Source organism: Pezoporus wallicus, unplaced genomic scaffold (assembly GCF_028554395.1).
Source record: "Pezoporus wallicus isolate ANWC-B61680 ecotype Strahan unplaced genomic scaffold, APGP_CSIRO_Pwel_v1 contig_12044, whole genome shotgun sequence".
Classification (NCBI taxonomy): Eukaryota; Metazoa; Chordata; class Aves; order Psittaciformes; family Psittacidae; genus Pezoporus; species Pezoporus wallicus.
In genome coordinates, this window is record NW_026642180.1 from 110,782 (window position 1) to 137,300 (window position 26,519).

At 44.4% G+C, this 26,519-nt stretch overlaps 1 long non-coding RNA gene across 3 annotated transcripts in view; it reads left to right on the forward strand.

The window, feature by feature from the left end:
* The window catches only part of LOC130609314 (uncharacterized), a 38,161-nt gene extending 11,968 nt beyond the window's left edge, over positions 1–26,193 (forward strand). Inside the window, exons 5-6 of one of the 3 annotated variants that reach the window (XR_008974759.1) lie at positions 5,055–5,180; positions 6,795–7,216. This is a non-coding gene — a long non-coding RNA (uncharacterized LOC130609314). Of the gene's footprint in view, positions 1–5,054; positions 5,181–6,794; positions 7,217–26,071 lie in introns of those variants that run through there. The other 2 variants (XR_008974758.1, XR_008974757.1) reach the window with 2 other exon arrangements.
* Positions 26,194–26,519: the final 326 nt, after the last annotated feature.

The window sequence follows — 26,519 nt, forward strand, 5'->3', positions numbered from 1 at the left end:
CAAAATTTCCCCATAACTCTCGGATCCAAGCAGGACTGCTTCTATGAGAAACAGTGACACAGTGCAAACAGCTAATGCCAGTAAACAGCAACCCTAGCCTGTGAGTTTCTTCCAAGGCAGGCACTGTGAGTGAAAATACAATCTTTCCTTTTCAAAAGGTCCAACCCACAGCGGTTATCTGCAGTAGGTTTCTCTGCATTCCTAGAGCTACTCATGTGTAAAAGGGCTGCAGCAGTGCTCAGTAACTGGAGTAGTTTTTGCATGGCATGATTTGTTACTGCTCTAAGGTTTGCAACTCGTAATACGAGCTGTTGATGCACAGTATCAGTGAGTTGTCACAGTGATCAAAAAGTCCTTCTCTTAAGCCACTCACAGCAGGGCTACATAACGGTTTAAGATCTGAAATGTCCAGCTGAAACTCTACAGAGAACTGCTTAGGGAGGCAGAATGTAATTATCCATGCTGGAGTCCGGCCAGATTTCCAAGGTTAACACCTTTCATCTTGACATCAAATCTTTAATGACCACATGTGGTAAAGACATTTGTTCAGCATCTCGTATGGGAATATGCCGTATCCAGAGTTACTGTGCCTCTGTCATGGTGGAGTATTGGTTCAACATTGCTCTAAAGCAAAACTGCTCCCAAAGATGCCAGCAATATTTCATGGGCAACCACACATTTCCTTTGGAGACTCATGTTTGACTGTGAGCAGGACCTAATGGCCTGAGTTTTTTTTGTCCTCCAAATGATCTGGTCCTCTGTCCTTACAGGCTAATAGTGAGCACTGTAATTACACTTTATTTTTGGGTTGCCAAATAAAGTAATTAGAGAAGTAGCATTATGATTTTGGAACGATACATTAGAGAATGAAGAGGGGTGATGACAGCATGTCCTCGCAGTGCCAATTAAAACACTGCTGAGGAGATTCAATGCTACTTCCTGGAGATCCAAGCAGACAAGAGGTTCACGGGGATTCACTCAACCAGCGGGACTGCAGAAAGGCTCCTTTCTGCTTCTAAGCATATGGCATATGGAAATTCAGCCAGGGGAATAAGCTATAGAGCGACTTCCTTGAGCAGCACATGTTTAGAAAGCAGATAGAAAAATCTGAAGCGTCTTTACGGCAGGTATTGTTTGTGATGGCAAAGACAGTATAGCTGAAGCAAAGAAACATTAGTTGCCTTTACCTATTAGTCTTGTTCAGACTCTGTCAAAGACTTGTTTATGACCATTAAATGTGTTAAACTTTCCACTCTATTAGTCTGTGCCTAACTAACTATTGCTTAAAAGAATAAATGAAAATAAAGCTGGGTTATGAGGGCATGTACATCCCATTTAGCCAAAGAGAAGCTACTAGCAGGAGCTGTAACCACTGTGTATCTTCCCTGTTGGTGTGCTGAGTCCTTGGTGAAGAGGAGTGAGAAGACCACTGTGTTCTGTGCGGGTCTTGCTGGGGATCCAGTAACTGTTCAGTCTTGGTGTATTTTGCAGCAAGATACTATATTCTTTAGGAAAATGAGCACTGTGACTTGCAAATACTAAATACAGAGGTGAAAAGAATGGAGATTGGAGCATCCAGGGAAATATAGCGGATAGATCACATACAGAGTTGACCATCTAGAGACTACATCAAGATTATCTTGCCTTTGTATACTTTGATAGAACTTTTCCTTCCTTGTGGTTAAACAAATGTGTGCTTGTATCCAGACATTTGGTTTGTGGTCCCTTTCACAGAATCTTTAACTAATAGCATCACAGAACTCAACCTCCACTATAACCTGGTTGATTTCTGGTGCATTCTGGTAAAATGCACTTTGTTTCCCATCTTTCCATCCGTGGCAATTCAGCATTTCACAATGTCTGGGTTGGTGCATTTATGGCTTCTTTTGGAAGTTATAATAAAAAGAAACACGTGCTCCTCTTCAGCTGTATTGCCGTAGCTTGGTACGATCTCATGAGCATGCTTTTGATGCTGTGAATAGCTGCGAGGCAAAGCTGGAGCCACTACTTCAAGTCCCCAGGAAAGGGGAAAAGTCTTACAAGCTGCCTTTTGTTTTAAAGTATTGGAAAGCACAAAGTTTCCACCTGATTCTCATTGCTGATGCTGAAAGCCTCTCGGCAATGGGGAGTCGGTGGGTATGCCAAGACCCATGCTGGCTCTGAGGCAGAGCTCTGTTCCCATGCACTCCTGCTCTGCTGACCCACTGTCTCGCATCTCCTCATGCACTGAGTTTGGGCATAAAATGACTGTTTGCTCTTGGCAGCCAGTGTTTGTGTCCTAATGGATTAGGAGACTCTTGACAGGGCTGGACAGCCTGGTTCTCCAAACCTTCAAACCTGACAAGGTTAAATGCAGAGAGGCGAGGTGTTTCTTGCTGGTCTTGATGCAGTGGGGTTGGCTGACATGTGGGACTGGCAGGACTCTGGGTGGACTTGCTGAGGAGCCACCTGTCCCTACAGGGCAGTCAGAGGAGGAGGCTCAGGGACAGCCGTGCCCCTCCATCCTGCCCCGTGGTGCTTGTGTTGGCCTCCTTCCATGGCCAACCTGCTGTTGAATTTCAGTGCAGCCCACAGGAGGGAGGCCATGCCTCAGCAGGCACAGTGCCTCACTCCTTGATGGCCTGTGCCCAGTCCTGCACTGCTCCTATGCTCCAAATCTTATCCCAAGTCTTGTGACAACCTATAAGGTCCTCTCTCTTACAGTCCCAAGGCTTGGTTTGCTTGCTGTCTTCTTAAAAAAAACATGCTAAACCCTCTAGTTTTCATCACTTGGTAAAAGCTTGGAAAAAAAGGGACCCACCAGACAGCAAGAGAAAGCCTGAGCATCTGTATCAGTTTGGGGGCTTTTTTTCAATCTAATGATTTTTAGAACTGAAATTTCTTAACTTCTTCCTCCTTTCCGTGTGCAGTCTGACTAATGACTTCTGTAAACTTGTGTTGGCAGAACGAACAGCAGCTTAAATAAAATGACTAATTGTTTTCATTCATCAGCTATTCATTGCAAGAGCAATTATAGTTTCAGCATTCTGCCCCCAAATGAGGGCCAGATCCTGCAGTCATGTGTTATTTATATTACCTGTCCCTATTTACATTCTGTAGCACATAGATGGCTCTATTCAGTGTCCAGGCCCCTTCTTGTTACAATATGGTTGATTCAGATTCAGGTCAGAATTTGGGCAATCCGGCATACTTGATGCTTCTCTTGATTTCAAGCAAGAAATAAATCATAATCTGTTCTTGTAGCTTGATTTGTTCCTATAATAGTAGGTGGCTACTAAAATGTTAAGATGCCTTCGCTTGCCTTTTTTCTGTTCAGCTGAAATTTAGCACCAAAGTCAAGTTGCCATACTATCACCAAGACATCAGGTTCATTTTATGGAGCATACTAAGCATTTCCAGCTTGACAGTAACTTCTTTATTTTCCCATGTTGAAGCGCAGCCATCTGTGTAAGAACCAGAAAGAATTCCATTTGAATTGGTTAAGTAAAAGGCTAATCTTTCACCTGCCTGTTTAACATGAGTTGTAGGACAGAGTGAGTAAGCTGCTCTGGGAATGGAGCTTATGCTGGTGCCCTGGCTAGGGGTGAAGGATAAGTCTCCAAAGGTCTCATCGTCTGGGATTTTGTCATAGTTGTGTGGTTAGAAACCCTACCAGGATGGAACAACTCAGCAGGGATTCAAGTCCTCTCTCCTCCGAAGATCCACTTGTGGTTGTGTACAGGGTCTGCCTGGAGCACAGGGAGTGTTCAACCCGCAGGAGCAGTGGGAGAAATGTGTAGGAATGGAGTCATCTTGCTATAGGCACCTCCATGAATCTTATTGCTTTTTGTGCCACTTCACTCCTCTGTGGAGGAGGCACAGAAATTATCCAATTTGGCTCTTAGAGGTGAAATTAGGCCAAAAGCCCAATTAAAAGACATCTTCACTGGGTTCTGTTGAGTTCTGGATTGAAAGTTGGTGGTGTTCCCTTGTCTTCCTGGTGGGCAGGAGGAAAACTGAGGCTTACATTAAAGTGTAAATAGGGAATTTCTTATCTAATCCAAACTTCGCAGCTTGTGATCTTCACAAAGTGAAGGTGCCTCATTTTAAATCCTTCAGCCACCCAATGTGCTGGTTAAGAAGATGGAGGAGAAGCATTTGTTTAACTGAGCTATTAAACGTAGGATGTGTGTCTTATAAAGTGGCAGTGTTGCTTTGCAAGGCTGATTAGGAATGGTGAATAGATTTGGGCCCTACAGCCCTTGAAATGCTTGCAAAGCTCACTCCTCTTCACTGGGAGATGAAGAGAAAGTTGTTCCTATGCCAGCATCTTCCCCTGTAAGTGTGATGAGTAGCGTTGTCTTTAATTGCACAAATATTGTACCTAGGTTTTGAATATTCTGGAAGAAATCCTTAATGCTAATGGGCAGCAAAGTGATACAAGAAATATGAATCTCTTAAGAGTTTAATTTTGAACACTGCATCTGAAAGCAATGCAACTCTATTACAACATCACAACTACTTTGCATATATATGTATTTCTCTTTTTCAAGGCTCTCAATATGATTTATGAGCAGCAATTAACTCAACCTTTCAAGCCCATGTGACAGGTGTTGCTGGGCCCATTTATGAACCAGGCAAGCTGAGGCACAGAGGTGTCAAAGGTAGCTTGGCAGCGATCGGATTGCAAAACGAAGACCAGAACCCAAGAATCCTGAATCATAGCCCCTGTTCTAAGAGCTGTCCATTTCTTGCTGGAAGAGAAAATCATTAAAATCCACTGGGTTTTGTCTGGCAGACTTTAGAAAGTTCTGCATGCTTTTAGATGCAGAGGGGTTATCTTTATTACATGATGAATGCAGGAGGGTTTTACACTAATGCTGAAGAAGCACATCTAAACCATGATGGAATGAGGATCAATAGATGTCTTTAAAAACAAATCCTGCTGAAACAGATTCTTTTCTGTCATTCTGCTCTACCTATGTAACATAAACCCCTTTTTAAAAATGTAAATAGCAGGTGGCTTGTAGAACACGTGCAGAAGTGATTGCAGACTATGGGCTTCCTTCAGTCAGCAGGACTGGGACTCTATATTACACCCTGTTGGAAGCCTGACCTCAGTGCTCTCATTGGAAACCTCACAGGATGCTACAGTGCTCCTGACTGAGGAAAAGTGCTTGGATAAAGATGCTCCAGTCAATGTAAAATTTACTTGGTGAAGACCACAGCAGTGCAGAGACCAAGCAGTGTCCCTCAGACACCATGTTAACCCTCAAAATCACCGCTACTGATGCTCCTGTAATGCTGCTGAGCTGGAGTTAAATATGACTATTTACTTGTACTCATGGTCCCAAGAGGGTCTACAAGGTGTTCTAGATCAATGGGAGAGGTGAGATAAGTATGAGTTAATGCGGAAATCTGGATACAGCTGGATGTTTTGGGAAGAAAATGGGTGTCTAAACTTCTATGTTACAGCACTATGGGCAAAACAAGATATTTATAGCCTATCTTGTAGTTTCTTACCTGCAAGTACATTCACATTAGTAATACAGTAAGAATTCCAGAAGATCTACCTTGCTAATTGTGGAGGGATAGAAACATGTGAAAACTTGATAAATACAGCATGGGGACTTGCCATGTGTTTAAAGCTTGGAAAAGGAAATGCTTTACTCACATCTGAAGCTAACAGCTACGTACTAGTAGAAATAGTACTTGTTGCACAGAGATTTCTGCTGCATGGCAGATGATTTTATCAGGGGATTTTTTTCCTTTAATACAAAAGGAAAAGTAGGACCCCGATGTGGGTAGTGAAATACAGGAGATTCTATTTCTGATTTTGGTGTAAATACATTTATTATTTATAAACATGACTCATCTGTAAAGGGGCACACACAGCAATGGGCACACACATTCAGGGTTATCCAAGTCCTGGTACTTGTGCGAGCTGTACTTCATGAGCTGGTGGCAAACGTTCTCAGTAATGGTCTGGGCTACCAGTACAGTTATTGCTGTCACTGATACACATCTTTTGTATGTTTATTTTCACATGCTACTATATTAAGCTCTGGGCAGTATTTTACTCTTTGCAGATAAGCACTTAAAAGAGAATCAGGTAAGCAGATAGTATTGCTGGAAATAACCCCCAAGATATAAAATCAATTCTCAAAATCAAAACTAAAGCCTTTTAGGACCCTGTAATCCATTGCAACCCATAAGACTGGATGGTTTGATGATGGTCATGTTGCTCTGGGCACCTGATTCAACTCAAAATCCTGCAGAACTCCGAGGCAATCCCTGCCTGTTGTTTGTTTGGTGTGGTGCTGCCTTTTTTTTCTCCTCTGGCTGAAGGTGCAAAGCAAAATAGGTCTGTGGTCCTGCTCCCATTACAGCCTGTGAGAGTTTGCTTACACTGAAGTCACTGACAAAACCCTCAATAGCTTTAATGGGGGCAAGAACAGGCTCCCCATGATTTAGTCTAAAGTGTTGAGCTCAAGGCAGAAAGATGGGGGCTCTTTGAAAATGACAACTTGTGGGTTTTGGAGAAGGCATTAACATATTTGTCATGGGGGAAAGAGGGTAAATAAGGAACTTGAAAAGAAAGGCAGATATTAATTACGCTTCAGACAGCATTGCTGTGTGCTGATGACATACTGCAGCTTTCCAGACGACTATAATTTGCAAGTAAACCCAAGGAGTATGAGACTTTACAACAAGCTGAGCAATTAGTTCTTCCTGAGTTGCAAGAGTGACATCATGTGTGCAAAACATGCCTTCGCCTTCAGCGAACAACGCACACTCATTTATTCTTCCTGTAGGGTCACTGGTTGCTGTGAAGGCCATTAAATCATACCTCTGATGGATGCACTTTCAGTGCCTATAGAATAAGGGTCCCTAAACAGCAGATAAACATGTGTCCAAAGCACCAGCTAGCAACAGAAGCAGCTCCAATATCTGATTTCATGCCCTGTAGCTGGCCTTCAACATCCTTTCATTCTTTCAAATACCTGAAGTTACTTTCCAGGGTCTTAAATTTGTTCCTGTTGAAGGGATCTGCCCTGGTAAATGTCTGGTTTTGTGGGTTTGGGTTCTTTTTTTTGCTCTGGAATATGTCAAGATGTTGGAAAAGGTGTGGGGTTGCTTTTGTAAGCTCTCTATATAGAGTTCTGAAAAAACCCTACTTTATTTAACTAGAAAATGCAATAGAAATTAAATACTTGAACAGGGATGTTAATACCTAGCTAGGTATAGATTTCCATTAGCATGTGTGTGGTTTCATAGTTTGAATGACTTAGTGTGTTGCACTGCACAAGTTTATCAGAGGCTATAAGGATCCATCTGATACTCCAGGAGGAATAAATTAAGGCATTGATCTATAGAGACAATTACATTTATTCTTTAATCAGCTATGTAGTCCCACTGGAGCCACATCTACTTACCCGCAGTAAATTAAGCTCCTGCTTAAGTGCTTTGGAGGATCAAGAGCCAAAAAACTCTCATGAAGATTTTTCAGCTCTTTTGTCTGTTATGAGAGTGGTGCCATTCATTATGGAGCTTTTGATATTTTTCCTGGATTAATGAAAAAGGAAGATGGGATGTGAGCAAGCTTGACTTTAGAGAGATATTTCAGTGTGTAAAAGTTATCTTTTGAGGAAAACTGTTACTACAAACACAAAATGAGCATTCAACCACTATGGTTTTTACTAAACATAGCGAAGGGCACAAAGACTTGGCAGAGCAGATGTAGAATGGGGCCACAAGGCACAGCACAGAGCTGAGGTGTCTTGCACTGAATGGAAGTGAATTTCTCATAGTGTGGTGAGGTTGTGTACACATCCTTTCCCCAGCCTGGATAGTGTTTGCTCAGTGTTGCTTGCTCTTGGTACATCTCTATTTGTGCCAAGCTTGCTATCTCCCAGTGTTGTTGATGGGAAAGCTCCTCTTTCTAGCAGCAGCCCAGCCAGACCCGTCATATTCCCTGCTCTGATCACCCACCCAAGCTCTCAGCAAATGATCTCTATGGTTCTTTTGTTTCTAGCTGACATGTTTACATAGTCCCCAGGAGCTTCTAAAATAAGAACCTGAGGAAAACAGGAACCTGTTCTCCGAAGCCAGCAGGATGTCTTAATAGGAGCTGTTATTGCTGCTATTAAGAATATTATGTTAACCAAAGGCAGGAACAAATCTCTTGCTGGCCTGTGCCTGGGATGCATGACATGTCCTCATGTCCTTACAAAGCTGTGGCAAAAACCATCCAAGAACAGGGGTAAAGCCTATGAGGGCTGTTATGTAGAAAGCCAACCAACAGTCCCTGCTGACACTGAAGTTACTTGGTATTTGTATTTGGGATGGAAACTCATCCCAGCATAGAGACAGATCATATAGAGCATCCTACTTAGTTTTGTGCAGCAAAGTTCCTGTTTTGCTCACAGCAGTGAAGGAAGGCAGACATCTGAAAGTGTGATGGTCAAAGTGCCAAGTGGAGACCGAAGGAAGGGAAAAAATTCTGACTTCTGTGAAAAAGCTTGAACCCTGCTGCTCAGCTTCAGCTGCAGGGACTTTCCTCTTAACTGAATCCCTTCGCTGGAGTCTGTTCAGTTAACTGCTTTATCTGTAGCTGCCAGCATGGCCACAGATGCGATAGGGGAAGCCATTGGTTTTGGCAGTGTGGTCAAAAGAAGAGTGAGGTGTGTTTGCAGGAACTGTGTTTTTGGCTGACAAACAGCCTGGAGAGGTGAACCTCGCATAGAGCCAGGATCTGCCAGCTCTAGGGCCCACTCTGCTTGAATTACTGCCCTGGGAATGCACCCTCTGAGCTGGTGTTTGATGATGGGAAGGTGGTGACAGGCTGGTTTGGGTTTGAAGTGAATGGGCTTGATTAATTCACTACATTTCATGTACAAAAATGTGTAAACTTGGTCTTTGCCAAATACTGCTCCACTTCCCATGTGTTGACCTACTAAAACTTTGCCTACCTGGTATGCTTCTCCATGTACTGGAGAAACAGAACTGGGACACCCCACATTTAAATCAATACTTGACAATCTACTTGAAGATGCACAAGAAAGCTGAGGCTGTACAAGAAGCCTTCAAACTTAAAAATAAGTGTGCAAGCAGAAAGTGCAACTATGAAGACCATATGTTCTCTTCTGTTCACCTTCTCATATTGCCATGCAGGATACAGAACAGGTCAAAGTCCTCTCTGCTCTTCTATATACACAAATTACCTGTGTGCCCGTGGCAGGGGTTTGGAACTGGCTGAGCTTTAAGGTCCCTTCCAACCCAAACCAGTCTGGGATTCCAATATCCACTGACCCCCACACAGCACATAAGAGAGAATCTCCTCTGTGGTTTTGATGAAGATGCAGTTTCATGGCTATAATGATGAACAGCTGGGAAAAGCAGGAATTTCCTCCTTCATCTCTAGGCTTATTTGAAAGATTTTGGGTTTGTGGCTTTACTGGGTGACTTTCCTGATGATCTGATTTAGAAAGATCATTGAATTTCTTCGAAGACCATAGTGGTTACCATAGAAATATGTTAGCTGCAAAGGAAGGAATAATTAGTTTATGTTTGTTCCTTTGTGCCTCCTAATTTCTTCCATTCAGGATTTTTAAGCATATAATTAAAGGGATTATTCAGCTTTGTGATTTTTTTTTTTCCCCCTCTATAAATTCATTTAAAGACAAAACTCTGATGTCTGTAGAGCATAAATAATAATGATTATATGTAATTAGTCCAACCTGTTTGTCCACATAGCAGAAAACAATGTGTTTTCTGTCGAAAGGCTGCAATGCTGACTAGTGGTCACTCGCAGCTCGGGCTGTGGCATTCCCAGTTATCTCTCTCATCCCTTCTGGCTACTCAGCTAATTACCCTTAACAAAACATAGCTTGGAAGTGGGCCTCTTGAGAGCACTGCAGGACACCTTCTCATGGCATTCAAGTTCTGGGGCTGGCTAAAGGTGTCAAGAAAGGCATGAGCAGGCTCCAGGAGTCTCTAAGGTCAGGTGGCAATTGAGCAAGGACCGGGAGTATTGCGACACTGAGGTTTAAGGTAGTTATTTAACACCTCTGCCCTGGCAGGATTTGCTGAGTAGACAAAGTTTGGCCTCTGTGTGGAAGGGCTGAAACTCGTAGGACTTCTCCAGCAATGCTTGTGGTGGATTGGGATTTTGGCAAAATGGTGGCTTTCCCCCAATGAAAGGGTGTTGGAGCCCTTCAGTTCAGAGGTTAAATCTCTTCGCAGCTATTCTCCACTGGGAGAAGAGTTCTTTCTTTAAAGCTCCAAGCTGCACCATCCTGTTCCCTTTCTCCAGTCTAATCCATCTGGAAATGTTCCACACTAAGGCAAACCATCAAGAGCAGGATTTATGTACAGGCTTCTGCTGCCCATCAGAGCAGCCCATAATTTGGTAGCTGGGATGGAGGAAAGAGCTATGGCCCTGTGCTCCCAGCATCCCAAACCAGTGTCTTAACTCCTGAACTAATCTATGGAAAAGGGATGAATACTGTATGTGCCTGATCTGGAATGGATATTCCCATGGCTCTCTGGGATCCAGTCTTTCAGGACAAATAGTAATGATCAGTGTCATGTGCCTTTCAAAGGCTTGGGCCTGTGCTAGCTTCTAAGATGCTTTGGCCAAGCCCAGGGGGCTTTGGGTGTGTGTTAATGTCACCAGCAAATGGATGGGAATTTTGAGCATTACTGGTTTGAGTGTTGGGCTTTAATCACCGAATCAGAACAGTTTCTGGTGGAAGGGACCTTAAAGCTCCTCCAGCTCCAACCCCTGCCACGGGCAGGGACACCTTCCGCTAGAGCAGCTTGCTCCAAGCCCCTGTGTCCTACCTGGCCTTGAGCACTGCCAGGGATGGGGCAGCCACAGCTTCTCGGGGCACCCTGTGCCAGCGCCTCAGCACCCTCACAGGGAAGACTTTTCATATCTCATCTAAATCTCCCTTCTTTTATCTTAAGCCCATTCCCTTTGTTAACATCTGTTAGTCCTGCTTTATGCATCTTGCTCCTTATTTGACCCTAATTTTCAAGCTCTCTTTCTATGAAGCATTTTAAACCCCTGCAGCACCTGGGAACAAGAGCACTCAATTTCATCTGAACTTCCTGAAGTGCATTTTCCACTCTGCTCACCCTAAACCCACCCCTGCCTTCATCTCAAAATGCAGCTGTTGTGCTTTACGAGCATGAATACGGTTCCACTGAACGACAGAAACCAAAGTCACGGTTTCAGCAGGCCGCAAAGAGCGAGCTGGGACTGCGCCGCGGCCCCCACAGCGGGGCACAGCCCGGTTTGTGTGGGCTTGAGAATCGCTGCTCCGAGGTGCCTCCGCCGCTTGCTGCGCCGTGCGCGGGGCAGAGCAGCGGCCGCGGCGGGGACGCGGAGGTTGCGCGGCTGCGGGGCACTGCGGCGCCCTCTGGCGGCCGCCGGAGGAGGCTGACTCTGCCGCGCCGCTGGGCTCCGGCTTACTCGGGAGCTTCGGGCGGGTTGCAAAGGGATAATCGGGGGTGTCGCTTCCCTTCGAGGCCTGTCACGACTTGCTGCCCACAGCTGGCACTCGAAGCAGGCATGTGGGGGCTTGCCGGCGGGGTGAGGGCTCAAACTGTGTCAGGGATGGTGCTGGCAGCATAGTGCTCTGCTCCCCGGGTTGCAGGAGCTGTGGCTGCTTCCAACCATACAGTCACAGAATTAACTGGGTTGGAAAAGACCTCTAAGTCTAACTGTTCCCCTGGGACTGCCAGGGCCACCACTAACCCATGTCACTGGGGGCCTCTTCTGCGTGGTTTGTGAATGCTTCCAGGGACAGTGACTCCAGCACTGCCTTGGGCAGCCTGTTCCAATGCCCGAGCACCGTTTGGGGAAGGAATTGTTCCTCTTCTCCATCTAAACCTCCCCTGGTGCAGCTTGAGGCTGTTTCCTCTTGTCCCATCCCTTGTTCCTTGGGAGCATGCAGTTGTAGGGAGCGATAAGGTCCCCCCTGAGACTTCTCCAGACTGAACCCCCCAAGGTCCCTCAGCCATTCCCCATCACACTTGTGCTCCAGGCCCTGCACCAGCTACGTTGCCCTTCTCTGCCCCCACTCCAGCACCTCAATGTCTTTCTTGTAGTGAGGGGCCCAGAGCTGAACATGGGGCAAAGCACAGATCCCTGGCTCTGGGATGCCTTCCCTGAGTTCTGACCTTGTGTAAACCTAATTCTCACTTTGACATTGCCTCTGGTATTCAGGGCTTAATTTCCTTTTTATTTTAATCTTTTACATGCGCACAGAGTCTGCTTTAGTTTCTAGAAACAGAAAATTAACTTCCTAAATGCAAGGGTGACTTTTGGTCATAGAACATAATATCCAGGAATGGGCACTCAGGATAGAGCATTCCACTTTACTGCAGTTCTTGCACAATTATGGGTTGTTTACCTTAAACATCATTCTGAGGACTAATAATAATAAAGAAAAAAAAGCAAAGAAAATTCTGGTTATTAACCTGGGCAAAACAATTATCCTGCTCAGGCTCTTTATTGAATCATGTATGCAAAACACTGAGGCTTTTCATAACACATGTATTTAATCTTGATGCAATGCTTGGGTTTAACCCCACAGTGTCTTGCAGTTCAGTCAGAGCTGCACTAGTTCTGCTGTGCTTGAATAGAAGAGGCTGAGCCAGAAGCCTCTGGGATCACACATGAGACTGTGCTATTGTGGAAGCCCCTCGAAGTCTTGTTATTGTCCCTGGAAGAGGCCTGGAAGATCATTTATATAGTAATTCAATGGCTTGGTTAGTCTTCCTAACTGTCTGCAACGGGCTTTTGGAAGCTCTCCCCGTGTGTATTGGAATAAATGTCAGGGCAAGACTATTGTGTATGTGTTAGAGATGTGAACTCTGGCAAAAACGGTGTGCATTGCTCCAGAGTTTCACCCTGCTAGGGACAGGGCAGCATCTGGCAGCTCTTGGGTTGCTATTCCTGGTAACACTGCTTACCACTAGTAGTAGTGGTCAAGTGTCCTGGAGCACAGTGAAAGCTTGAGGCTGTAGAGCTGCAGCAAAGTCTGGCCCTGGGGGAGCAGAGCTATCAAGAAAAGACTCCCCTCATTGCTGCCTTGTATCCCATGGTGTGGTCAGGTGTACATGCAGCACTAACTCTCAGAGCTGGCAAAGCACTGGTGGGTCACTCAGACAGTCTGAGTTCACAGAGCACGATTCTCCTTGCTGTATGTTTTATTAGGGCTCCACTGAATGAGTTGCTGCAAATGACCCTTTTGCCCCCAAACTATTTCGCATTCTAATTTTCTTCTTTAATTTTCTTCCATCATATTGAGCCTAAATTTCTTCTTATTCAGTTTCCTATAATTGCTCCCAGTTATCCATCCTATCCCACACCGAACGCTTCCCTCCCCTCTGTGAAGTGGATACCTGTCAGATATTCCCAGACTCTTTCCCTTGGTCGAAAGTATACATGTGCATTTCCTCTAATGTTCCCTCTGCAGTTCGTTCCCTCAGGCTCTTCATTACTTTGCTAGCCCTGCTCTGAGCTGCTTCCCATCTATCAGGAGTATTTGGTGATGATTTCTGCCCTGCTCATGCCTTGTTGGCATCATTCTCTCCCTGCCCACATACACACAACCCACAGAGGTTGTTTTGTGTTCAGACCTGGCTGGTGCTGCTCTCTTGGCTAAGGGAGCTTTCACAACCAGAGAATGCCCTGTCTCGCCAGGTAACCGTATACTCTGCAAACAGGAGCATGGCAAGTCAAATACTACTTGCAGTTAAACATCTACCCAGGTAAAATAAAAGTGGCAAGCATGACTGATGAGGAAAGAGGTCAGTTCTTCCTGATCCCTTCAAAATCCTTTTCTGAGGACTCTTGTAGTGTTTGAGCTCTTTGCTTGCCTGGCTCTTTTTCAGGCAAGAACACTCATTAAGACACAGCTATAAGTCGTGTAACTTGCTTTTTAAATCACTATTTATTCCCCATCAGTATCGTCTGCTGAGCACAGAAGACTGGAGCTTTTGCTGTCAGTGTGTCTCCTGCGTCCTGGGATTCTTGCAATCGTGGTATTTCTTATGACAACAACAGAACATGCTGTGTTTCTGATGGGCTGTGGTGATCGTGCCTGTCTTGTTGTTTTAAGGGCTTTTAAGCTTATCTGGAAAATAAGCAGTTAGAGTCTGAAAGTGAAGCTGGTTTTGGGTAGGAGCATTTTGAGACTTGACTTAGCCTCTTTGATGTAACATTCAGGTTTCATCCTGTAATGGACAAGGAAGATGGGAGAAATACATGTTTAGGAGTCTTTTTATAGTAAACAAATTATGTTAATATGTAGAACAGAAAAGAACTTTTAAAACCACTAAGTGCTGGTAGTGAAATCTGGTGACCACCAAGTATTTCAGTTCTGAAAATAGACCACCAGAGAGTTCTATTTCCAGATGTTTTGCCAGCTGAGCATCTTTCTGCAAAGTTAATCTTTACAAGAACAAAAGAAAAGGCTTGAACAATAAGTCTGCATGGAATAATTGTGTGAGTAAATACCAAGCTGGTTCAGGGAGCAAAACGTGAGTGAACCTGGTGCGCACAATGTGTGTGAGCAAGAAAGCAGACTGAGATGGGTGGCCAGACCCTCCTGCGGGATAAATCACTGGCCTCGGGTTTATTATCCGGTGTCTTGCTCCTGCTTGAAGTGCATGATGTTCTGTTGGCTGTGTACCTTTGCCTTGACCAATGCTGAGATGGGTGAAGGAAGGATACAGGTGGAAGGCAGGAGCTCATGGGACAGCGGTTGCTGTACACAGGGAATGTCCAAATCCGCTGCCTGTTTGGCAATTATTGACTCATCTTTTGCTGCTTAATTTCTTCTTTTCTCTTAGTGCATGGAAAGGCTGATCTCAGGAATGCCCCATCCCTGGCAGTGTTCAAGGCCAGGTTGGACAGGGCTTGGAGCAACCTTCTCTAGTGCAAGGTGTCCCTGTCCGTGGCAGGGGGTTGGAACTGCATGAGCTTTAAGGTCCCTTCCAACACAAACCAGTTTGGGATTCTGTGGAGAAGTGCTGGACCTCCATCCTCTCACTGAAACCAAGCCACTTCCAGAAGATCTCTGTGGGTCTGGAAGTGAGAAGCAATCAAGGTGGACTCTTCCCTGTTCCCACCATAGACCTCTGTCAGCAGAGTTGAATTGCATCAGCTCTATGGACCTTCTGGGCAAGGCTGGCCACTAACTGTTGTTGAGGGTTTAAAAATCCAGAAAATTGGATCATTACAACATCCCTGAACCTGCAGTTGCGTGGTGCTGGGTGAAGTGTTCACTTTGATCTGCCTGGAGAACCTAACCATAAGTAGCTGTTTAATAAGCACAGAAAGGACTTTTCAGTCTTCTGACCCAGCCCCTGAACCGCTACAGGAAAAAACACCTTTGTCATTCTAGTGCAAAGGCTTCCCATGATGGGAGCTCTGCAGCTTCTCCAGTCAGCCTGTTCCAGCGCTTTCCTCTCACTAGAGGGTTTCCTTGAGGTCTAACCTGAATCTTTCTTGCCAAAGTTGAAGTCTCTCCTCCTCACTGAACCATTTGTTCCATTTTCTTGCTTGGATGCCTTTTAGGGACTGTGGTTGTCATTTCCTTGCTGGTAGCCCATTCATTAGGCTCAGCAAACTCAATCATCTCAGTGGGCTGGTTTTCAGGCAGTCTGCTCATTCTTCTCTTTGGCTTTTGCACTCTCTCCAAGTGCTCCATATCTTTCTTGAAGGTGAAGCCCCCAAAGTGCTTGGTGGTAGAGCCTGAGACTTCACTGATACTGAGCACAGCAGATGCATTTTGTCATTTATCCCAGAGGAAAAGCTGCATATTCATTGTTTGGGAAGCAACCTCCAATTGTTGACTTCTATTTGCTGTAACCCTTTCACATGGTGCATCTGTATTAGTGCTTACTCCTTTCATTTATAATACTTACTTATGTTGAACTTCATTATTATTTCTATTTTAAAGATTAACTCCAGTCATGTTCCCTTATGTTTGCAATGGCTTCCGCATTCCCATCCTCTGCCAATCTAAATGTGCCCCTTCTGGTTTATCCCCCCTGATTTTAGGGAAAACATGGAATAGAATGGGATCTGAGAGCTTCCTGCAGATTGTTAATAAATCAACTTCATAAGGAGCTGCTGCAGATCACCTTCCGGGTATGGCTGGATCCCCAGGGGCCACTTTGGCTGAAGAATCACTCCAACTTTATGAGTCTGATAAGGCTAAAAGCGGCCAAGTGCCCCCATCTGTTTTTCTAAATAGGACCAAATCTGAGGCTTTTTTATGCCTGAAAAACTATGTTTGTAGCCAGTTCAGAATGGGAGTTACTGAAACCCCCTGAAGGCAAAAACATTGCCTTCTTTGGGAACTGGAAACAACCTGAGAGCCACAGGCTCATGAGATTTCCAGCTCGCACAGACTAGCTCTGTGTGGGTAGGAACCATTGTGGTGAAGGGATATAAAGATGAGAAGGGGCAGAAAACTTCTGAATATAAAGCGTGAACCAAAGCTCAGTAAAGTTAATGGAAACTCTCTAGCTGGTAGCTCTGGCCATGGGGAGGGAAGGGTGCTAGAAAAGAGAACAAATACACGGTTGAAGCAAAAAGATTGTTAAGATAGGAGAGAAAAACACAGTTCTGTAGAAGCTTTGAGGGCTGTGGAAAGATGCCCTCCCAAAGGCTGCTTGGAAATGTTTAGAGAAAGCCTGTTCCAGTTAAGTTAATTATGATAACACAGGGCTCGAGAGAGGAGGTGAAACAGACTAAAACCAAACCAGAAATACATCAAATTCAACTATCAAGCTGTGAGCTTTCTGAAAGCCCAGCTGGGGTGTGCCAGCCTGCTTCACATTGTAGGGTTTCTGTCTGGAAAGTTTACTTTCTCCTGTGTGGTGCTGGACACATCATCGGTGCCACAGGGAGCACTGTGTCAGTGCAGGAACAGCAGGGAGGATAGAGCTGTGGGCTCTGTGTGTCTTCGGGACACAGTGCCATGCAGCTTCTTTCCCAGACGTGGAGCTGTTGGAGCAGGTCCTGAGGAGGCCACCGAGATGCTGCGAGGGCTGGAGCAGCTCTGCTCTGGAGCCAGGCTGAGAGAGCTGGGCTGGGTCAGCCTGGAGAAGAGAAGGCTCCTGAAGGGGAGACCTGAGAGCAGTTCCAGTGCCTGAAGGGGCTGCAGGAAACCTGGAGAGGAGCTTTGGACAAGGGCCTGTAGGGACAGTACAAGAGGAATGGCTTTAACCTGCCCGAGGGGAGACTGAGATGAGCTCTTAGGCAGAAGCTCTTCCCTGTGAGGGTGCTGAGGCGCTGGCACAGGGTGCCCAGAGAAGCTGTGGCTGCCCCATCCCTGGCAGTGTTCAAGGCCAGGTTGGACACAGGGGCTTGGAGCAAGCTGCTCTAGTGGAAGGTGTCCCTGCCCGTGGCAGGGAGTTGGAACTGGATGAGCTTTAAGGTCCCTTCAACACAAACCATTCTTTCCTGTTCTCTTGTGCATTTTGCTTCCATTCAGATTAAGGTGCTGTTATGTTGCTGGTTTGGTGCAGCGTTTTCCTCAGATAAATACTCTGCCTCTTGTTTTGTCCTGCTAATTGCAATTAAAAGCAGTGCTCTCGGTGCTTTTGTGGGCCTGCATGTGCAAGCCTGTTTTATATAAAAGTCTGAGGGTGGAATTTGTCTCTGCTATAACTTTTTATCAGCAGCAGGGTAGCAACTGGGGAGAATTAGTCCCTGGCTGCTCTTTGGTTTCTGGAGCCTGGAGACTGCCTGCTTGTTAGAATAATGAGAAATGCAAGTAAGCAGCATCACATCAGCACTTGCAGTCCCACTTTCTATTGCTGCCATCAAAGGGTTTAGGAAAGTTTGCATTCAGAGTAGTTATTTTGTGTCTCACTTTTACAGTGCCCATATGCATTTGCACAGTAGTGTCTGGGAAATCCTGTACCGTAGATTGCACCTTATGGGTAAGGCACTTTTGGGTTTGGGCACTTGATTCAGTGCTTGTGGCCAGGGGAGAATCAGGATTGGAAGCAGGAATTCAAGGTGAGTCCAGGTGACCTGAGAAAGAATTGTGTCTGGGAGCTGGATCATAGCCTGAAAGCTAAAAGTGAAGCTGTACCACGCTGGTGTATGAGGCTGATGTGGATTTTAACCAGAAAACTGGGACTATCCTGCCCTTCAAAAAGCACTTGGAGCAAACTCACTTGGAGGGCTGTAGATGCCCACAATTTGCAGATGATTCGCATTCATTTCTGCCTGCTTTTGGTTTGGGAAAGCGGAAGCTTTTACTGTCTAAAAATAGCCACGCTTACAACCACGTACACACTTACATTGTGTTGCAGGAACAGAGTTATTGCTCTTAGCCTGGATTTCCAGCTACTGAAGAGGTAGTGTTGCAATCCTGAAGTAAAATGCCTTGGTGATTTCCTGGTGCTGGATTTCCTGCAATGCTTTTAAGTCCAGCAGCTACACAATAGGCTGGGTACAACCGATGCTGATAAAAATAGCAAGGATTGTGTTGCTGTAGAGATTCCTGAAATGGCATCAATAGGAGCCCCTGGAACACATCAAGGGCTTGTGAGCAGCCTGTGTTGTGGCCAAAAATAAAGTATTTACACAACACAGACCCTGAAAGTGAAAAGTCACAGAAACATTTACTAGGAATGAGAAATGTATCAACTGAAAAGTGATGTTTGTAACCTAAGAGTAACCTTTTGCTATTAGGAGCAAGGATTTCTTTATCAATCCTTTTTGCTTTATTTTTCTCCTTTTTGCTTTATATTGTCCCTCCAGCCTGGAATAAAGTGAGGGATTTTCACAGGAACTGTGCAGCTTTTACAGCTCATGTGAGGTTTGAAGGCAGACATAAACTGAGATACTGAGCTGGCGCCATCCGGGAGCCAGCTTCCACTTCTAGTGAACACTCAACATTTGTATAGTGCCTAAGGTGAAACACAACTATCTGATACATTAAAGGACCTGACCTTGTTAGTTGTGTACCTACCAGTATGTTAGGTTTTGTCCTACACTCAGAAGCTATTGTAGATGTCCAAGAACTGAGATTTTGGAGTACTGCTTAAGGAAGGCTTTGTTAAACAGATTATGAACTCTGGTTACCAGAGTACTGATCCCATTTTACCAGAGTACTGATTCCATTGTACCAGAGTATGGATGGCGTTTTAGCATTGGCATTGCACTTTGCTCATCACTAGAGTTTTACTTTAGTCTTTTTACCCACTGGCAGGTTGCTGATTTCACAGTGGTTTAGATCATATGCCTCTTTTTTTTTGGTGTTCTCCAGGAGTATCTCTTTTTTTCACCTCCTTTCCCAAACCCACTGCCATACCTCCCTTCCTGTACCTGGGCACCGGGGGAGGTTTACTGGGGAATGGACTGATAAATGTGGAAAAGCCTTCAGCCTGTTCAGTGATGTCTGGTTCCTGGTCTGGTTTTACAGACAAGTTTGATTATCAAAATTGTTCTTTTTCATCCTTCCTTGCAAAGACCAAGAACCCATCAGCTATAGTTAAAACTGAGCTCTGTTGACCATGAGGGAAGGAGAAGGCTCTTGAAGCCATCGGATTTCTTTAAGCAAGTAAAGTTAGTCAGTGATCATCTGGATTTTATTGGATTTATTTATTTCACTTCATCAACTTTTAAAGTTTGTCTCCAAAGAAATATATATCTGTATCTCCTCTTTGGAACTGCAAGGTATCAGGATGCATATTTAACTCATGGTTCCCAGAGAGATGGGGTTTTGAAACACAGAGTTGTAGCTATTACAAATTAATGAACGTTCTTTTAAATATTTCTGGTTTATATCTTTGCTTCCTCAAAGCCTTGCCAGTGTAGGGAAAGAGACAGCTTAATAAAAACTGCGATTCAGTTTGCTAGAAGTGAGTGATTCCTGTGGGCACGTAAATGGCTCTTCCAGTGCTGGGAAACCAGTGCATGGATTTCGTGGGCTTCTGAATTGGGTCCTGTGGTCTGTATTGAATCTTTGTGAGTTGTCACAGTCCTGCTGAGCTCACCAGAGCTTTACTGATTCCCACTCATTGATCATAGAGTCAGAAACTGGTTTGTGTTAAAAGGGACCATAAAGCTCATCCATTTCCAACTCACTGCCATGGGCAGGGAGAGCTTCCACTAGAGCAGATTGCCCCAAGCCCCATCCAACCTGGCCTTGACCATGCTAGTGATTTCTCTGGGTTTGGGAAATGCTTGACTCTTCCCTGCTAGAATTACTTGGAGAATCATCCTGACTTCAGTGAATATTTGATGGCAGTCAGAAGGGGAGATCAGACCATGGAGAGCCGGGACTGCTCAGGGAGCTCCATCCTTCACCCAAGGTCCTGTTACACCAACTATAAACTGATATTTCTCCAGTTTTAGCTTTCTGCTTTAGTTCTGCTCAAGTTCTTCCATGTTGTGATTGCCTCACTCAGTAGTTCAGAAATTACGTTTCTGCTAAACTAAAGAAGCAGTTGAATCAAAGATAACTATTTCCCTTTTATATGTTTGGTTGTGCTTCAACGCAGGTCAAAGCCAGGTCCAGAAGCTCACACTAATGTGCCACACACCAGCAGCGCTGGATGTGTTGTCCTCAGCTGTAGCTCATGGAAAGCGTAGCAAAAATGATGGCTTAAATAAAAAAGCCTGAAGAATTTATTACTAAAATGTAAAAGGGAGAACTGCAGAGTTCAGTACACTCAAACCCTGAATGTGAAAGTTTCCATTGTTTCCTTATCTCATTAAGAATCTCTCTCCATGCAGGCACATGAGCGGCAGGTACAAATGTATCTAGATGCGTATCTTTGTTCCACTGTACGTTTGTCTGCAGGTCTCTATAGATAGCAACATAAACTGGTGTGTATATCCTGCTGCCTTCTGAAACCTACAGAGAATCACCAACAGTTTCTTTTCTCTAGTTTGCTCAAATGCTTGTGGTTAGATATTCTGAGAGTATAGAATTCAAAAAAGACAAAGACAAAAAGATTCAGACACTTTGAAAATCAGTTGCTTTGTTAAAAATGCTTTTTATTTAATAAGCCAACACTATTTTGACTCTCAACATCTGCATGTCCTACTGGATCACATAAAATCAGGTAATATTGCTGCTAAATACGAATTAAATGCTGGAGGCACAGTGTGTGGCACCTGATGGCTGGAATCTGGGTGATCTGGGAGGATTTACAGAGCAGGGCTGGATCGCGTGTTTGCTACCAGGGAAGTCTGGATGTAATAAATGAAGCTTTTGCTCAGAGCACACACACAGTCCCATTGCATCTTATTAACTCGCTCAAAATCCAAACTAAAAGGAGAAGTTGAAAAGAAATCATTTAAATAAGATTAAGGGGACTATTCCTTGTAATTACTTTATTTGAATAAGAGTCAAAACATTTGGTAGTAGCACTTAAGCATGAGGAGTTAAATGAAAAGGGAAAATTCCTTAATGAAATTGTACAGAGCGAACATAAATCATAGTTAATAATTGAATTAATCTGCCTGTCTTATCTCTTGGTTAAACTCAGTTGTCTTTTGTTCATTAACATTCAAAATTCACAAAGAGTATGAGCACACCTGGCCTTAGTCTTTGCTAAAACAAGATAGAATCAATGGGGACAGCACTTTGAAAGTAATAATTCACACCAGTACTTGAAAACTCAAAGGAACAAAGGTCTGTAATGCCTTATTTTAAGCAGTTTCACTTTGAAAGCTATTCAGAAATTTGCCGTGGATTAGTATTCTGTTAAACCAAACCCTTCAGTGCTGTAAATTTATGATGCTGCAGTGCTGTATATAAACAACCTGTGCTCCCATTTTCAATATATATTTACTGCTGTATCATGTAGTACTGAATGAATTTGTTGTTATTTCTAGTTATGAGTCCTCTGGGTTTTCTCATTCCTGATCCTGTTGGGTTTTATCTTATGCACTTTGTAATTCTCTAAGTCCATTTCTAATGACGCTGCTATGAATTACTACAAAGAAGTTAATGGCTTAATCTCACTACCCTCAAATAAGTACTGACTAGGCAATGACTTCAGTGACAGGAGCATCCCTCCAGCTTTCTCTTGTGATTTATAGCCCTGATTCAGCAAAGCTCTTGATCACAGGTATGAAGTTAACCACTTACTTAGGTCCCAGTGATTTCAGAGGAAATCCAGTGTCAGATCATTGGGAACATACTGTTAATACTGCATTTGTGCCAGCTGTGCCAGAACAACCAGTGGGAAAACACCCACTTCAGTAAATTTACAAAAGTTAATGTAGAAAATCATGGATTTAACTGAAAGGTTCTAGCTCAGCACTGAAGCCAAAGGCAGTACCCAGTGTTTTAAGAGGATAATTGTTTGCTAAGTTTCTGTCCCTCCAGCCATGTGCTCCAAGGGGTTGAGCTCCATCAGGTGTCTGAGGAACTTGCAGCTTTTTATCTGCTTCAAATTTACTACACAAGCAGCTCAAGAAAGGCCCTTACAAGATAAGTGAAGTTATGAGCGGCCCAGATCTGAAATCCCAACTTCCAGCTTCTCTGCGCAACCTGTTCCACCATCTCACCACCCTCATGGGGAAGAATTTATTCCTAATGTCTAACCTAAATCTACCCTCAAGAAGTTCAAATAACCTGTGGTGTCTTGGCGTGGTGGTATCATAGTAATGGATCAAGAGAGACTGTTCTTCCTGAAGGGCAGTGTCCCGTTTATCAGGCATGCACGCAGAGCTGCCTCCAGTTTTGATGGAAGCTCCTCGTGTGGACTCAGTTTGGGCTGTGAGAGGTGATGGCATGAATTTGGGATACACAGATTTGAGGACAGTTTTGCGTTAACGAATGATTTGAAGCAGCTCTAAGCTATCCACTTACTAAATCATACCACAGAGCTGTGAACTAGCTGTATCCCCTGATACAAGTTGGGCTTAGCAGAGCTCTGGGAGGGCCTTTTAACAGCATTTTTGAGCAAGATGTTTTGCATTAGAGAGTAAGGAAAATTGAGGCTTAGTTTTGTGTAAACAGAGGCGCTGTAATGCGACATTAGGGGTGGTCGGGAGGAAAAGGCATCGCAAGAGTGCGAGAGCAGATGTGGCTGCTGGAGTTGGAGACCGGCTTGTCGTGAGGAAGGAGACGAGCAGGGCCCTTTGAGCTCTTCACTGCACACCTGCAGACCTGGGCTGGAGGGTGGCCACTGGTCCACAGATAGCTGAGCTCCTTGCATGGTGTTTGGTCAAGGGTAGACTCGTCTGAAGGGATGAGTGAAGTTTGAGGCCCGAGGAAGCAGCATGCCGTGGCTGGCAGGCTGGGTTGTGAGGGAGACAGGCTTTCAGCTGCTGTTCTGGTTGAGCACTTTGGAAGGCTCTTAGAATTGGTATAGTTCTCACCAGCACCTCTCGGAGCTGGGCTGGGCATCATGGTCCTGTTCTCTGCTCACCTGCAGCGTTCACATCCATGTCTATTTGCTTTCCTTTCTGCTGCAGAACAGTCTGTACTGCTGACACAGAATCCCTCCTTCCTGCAGGTTTCCCCACTGGACTTTTCAACCCAGAAGAACTGGTGAGGAGTCACACTGGTGGTGTCACCCATGGGGGAGAGCATGGCACCCAACCAGGGCAAACCCAGGGTGCCTTAAGCCTTTTTCTCCCAGCATCTAGTTTCCTTTGCAATTGTTTGGGTGGTTCTGTTAGTGAAAATTATAACGAAGGAAAGTTTTAATTTGAGCAGACAAACAGACACACACAAATAAAGAATGAACTGGAAAAACATCCCCCAAACTCCTTTCCCCTGCCACACAGTGAGAAATGGAAATAAAGGTGGCCACTGCCTGTACTCGACAACGCTGCCACATGTGATATTTTCGGAGGTATCTCGGGAGCATCTACCACACTTTACAGCATGTGAGGCATGTCATCTGGAGCGGTTTGATCTCCTGTAACCTGTTCACAAATGCATCTATTTCATAACAGGCCCTGCGCCCCGATAAGGATCTCTGAGTTTCTTCTGCGCGGTATCTGCAAACAATTCAAAGCTGTTCCACACAAACAAATGTGAGAACCCCCTGACCACAGACTGCCTTTAGAGCAGACCAAGATTTGATGTTACTCATATCTTCCAGTACCTGTCAGAGTTCAAACAGGAAACCTGGTTTTTCCTCTCATGTCAACAACTTTTTTTCTCTCTTCGTTTCTTTCTTTTCTGAGCTGGCGTTCGGCAGCAGCTCGCTCTTGAGCGGTGGAAGTCCTGTATTTCTTCAGGACAAACAAGTACATGCTCTGGTACGTCATTGCTGACATTAACAAGAGCTGAATATGTGGTTTTTTTGGTGATCCTGTGGGTGCTTCTATAGAAACGGACCTGTTGGCTTTGAACAATCACACAAGAAAGGGATTCATTCATACAGGATATAGGTAACACGCAGCTGAGGGCTTACCGCAGATGGTGCTTTGCTTGGGAAATGTCACAAAAAACCTGGGTGCTCTTTTCTCCTGGGCACTGCTGTATTTTGTGCTTACACAGTAACACCTCTGTCATTTGTGATATTCTGCTTCCCAGTGCCCCAGCGATGCCATGTGGAAAGTTTAAACACACTAAATATTCGTCTTTACTGATAATGGAGGTTCATTTCAGCATCTTGACTATTAACTAAGTGCCATGTCCCCCAAAAGCATTTGAAGAGCCTCATGCCCTGGTCTGAGATCTGGTTATAGCCACTCATGTATGTTTTGGCACTGCTGGGAATAGAAATTAGGAGTCCTAGCTGACATATGCCCCCCTTAAGCGGTCTCCATTACTTACCTTTCATAATCCCATCAATAAATGTAGTCAAACCTGAAGCTCTCAGCACTTGCCAGTCCAGGGTTGGAAATGCTTTAGAAACATTTTAACTTAACCTCCTCATGAATGTGGGAAGTGAAAGTTTATAGCAGAGAATAATTCTTGACATAGATTAATGTTTGTGAGGGAAAATGCCTACTCTCTCAAGGAACAGGCTAGTTCTGAGGATCATTTTCCTCCATTTGATTTATGGTTGACAGATGCAAAAAGCATCTCAAATACAGCTGTGTTAAGAAAAGAGCACACAGGCATTTCCATGACTTTCATCTTGCTTTGCATTTATGTCATTATAAAACATGCTCTTGTGGCATGCATAATCAAGGGACAGAACATCTGGTGAAGTCTTGTTGCGGCAAAATGTCTGTAAAGTTAAATATGATAGTTGTCTTTTTTTTGTCTCTAAAAAAAACCAATCAACAAACAGCTGGATAATATTATGACTGGTAATAATACTGGGAGTGATACATGCAATGATGGTTACAGACTCACAAGATGGAGAGGTCACAGAAGCTCTTGTTTGTGAGCTGCGGCAGATGAGCATGAAACGGTGGCTACCTCTGAGCTGCCTGCAGAGCCACAGGTAAAACAGCCTTCGTGAACCAGCAGCCACCCTTGAAATCACACAGGCCAGTCCACTAATACGCTTTGCTCTTTATTTCCACATTTCCAGCAGGGTTTCAGCCCAAATGATGAAGTTACTTTGATTCCATTGCATTTTTCCAGTAGCCATTTCAGTAGTCAAGCACTTTAGATAAAAGTTGACGTCTAAAGGGTCCTGGAAAATCATAGAATACCATAGAACACCAAAAGGGATCATCTGGGCCAACCTTACTGACCCTGTTGTGCTGTTTGTGTAGCTTAGTGCTGTTGTTCAGCGTGGTCCTGTTGAGAAAAGATCTTCACCTCTTGCTCCCTCAACTCATCTCTGCCATAAATGCGTGTAGACCAGGGGTAAGAAGAAAGAAATTATTTGCATTCACTAAAATAAATCTTTCCTCTCTCATTTTCTAACTCTTTATATTCCATGAAACTTCAGCAAATAAATTCCAGGCTTATAAGCCTGATTCAGAAAAGAAACATGTACATAGTAGGGTACAAGCGAAAGTCAAGTACCAGCTGTAACATCCTGCTGAATAAATAAGTACTTGTATTTCAAACCAGAAGCTCATATCAGAAATTAATATTAAAGCATTGACAAGCTCTTAAGTATTTGCCCTCCTTTAGAAAACATCTGGATGGGTCCAGTTGGTTATCCATAGGTTATTTACTGACCATGATTCCTGAGAGTTGAGCCTGACTCTGAGGATGCTGGTGCATGAACATGGGTTCTGCAGGTGCGCCTGGCTGGGCTTCCCTTCCTGAGGTGACATTACACAGGGTGGTGAGTGACACCCTGGGAGCTGGGTGCTGATTTAAATGAGTTAGTTCATTGTGCTTCCATCCCCTAAAGGCAACTAAATGCACCACCACTTTCAGAGATATCTCCATGAGAGTGCTGCTGATCCCCGCTTAGGCAGGGGCATGATGAGCTGCAATTAGGTAAATTCAAGTAATTACAGTCAACTACTGTTTTAGGGCAAACTGGGCTTTACCCAGTAATTGCAGGTATTACTGTTAGCAGTATGCACACAGTGGTATGTGGTTTTATGGTTGTGAAGCCTTGCTAGTAAGAGAATTATTATTGCTACTAGTCTGTATATCTGTGAG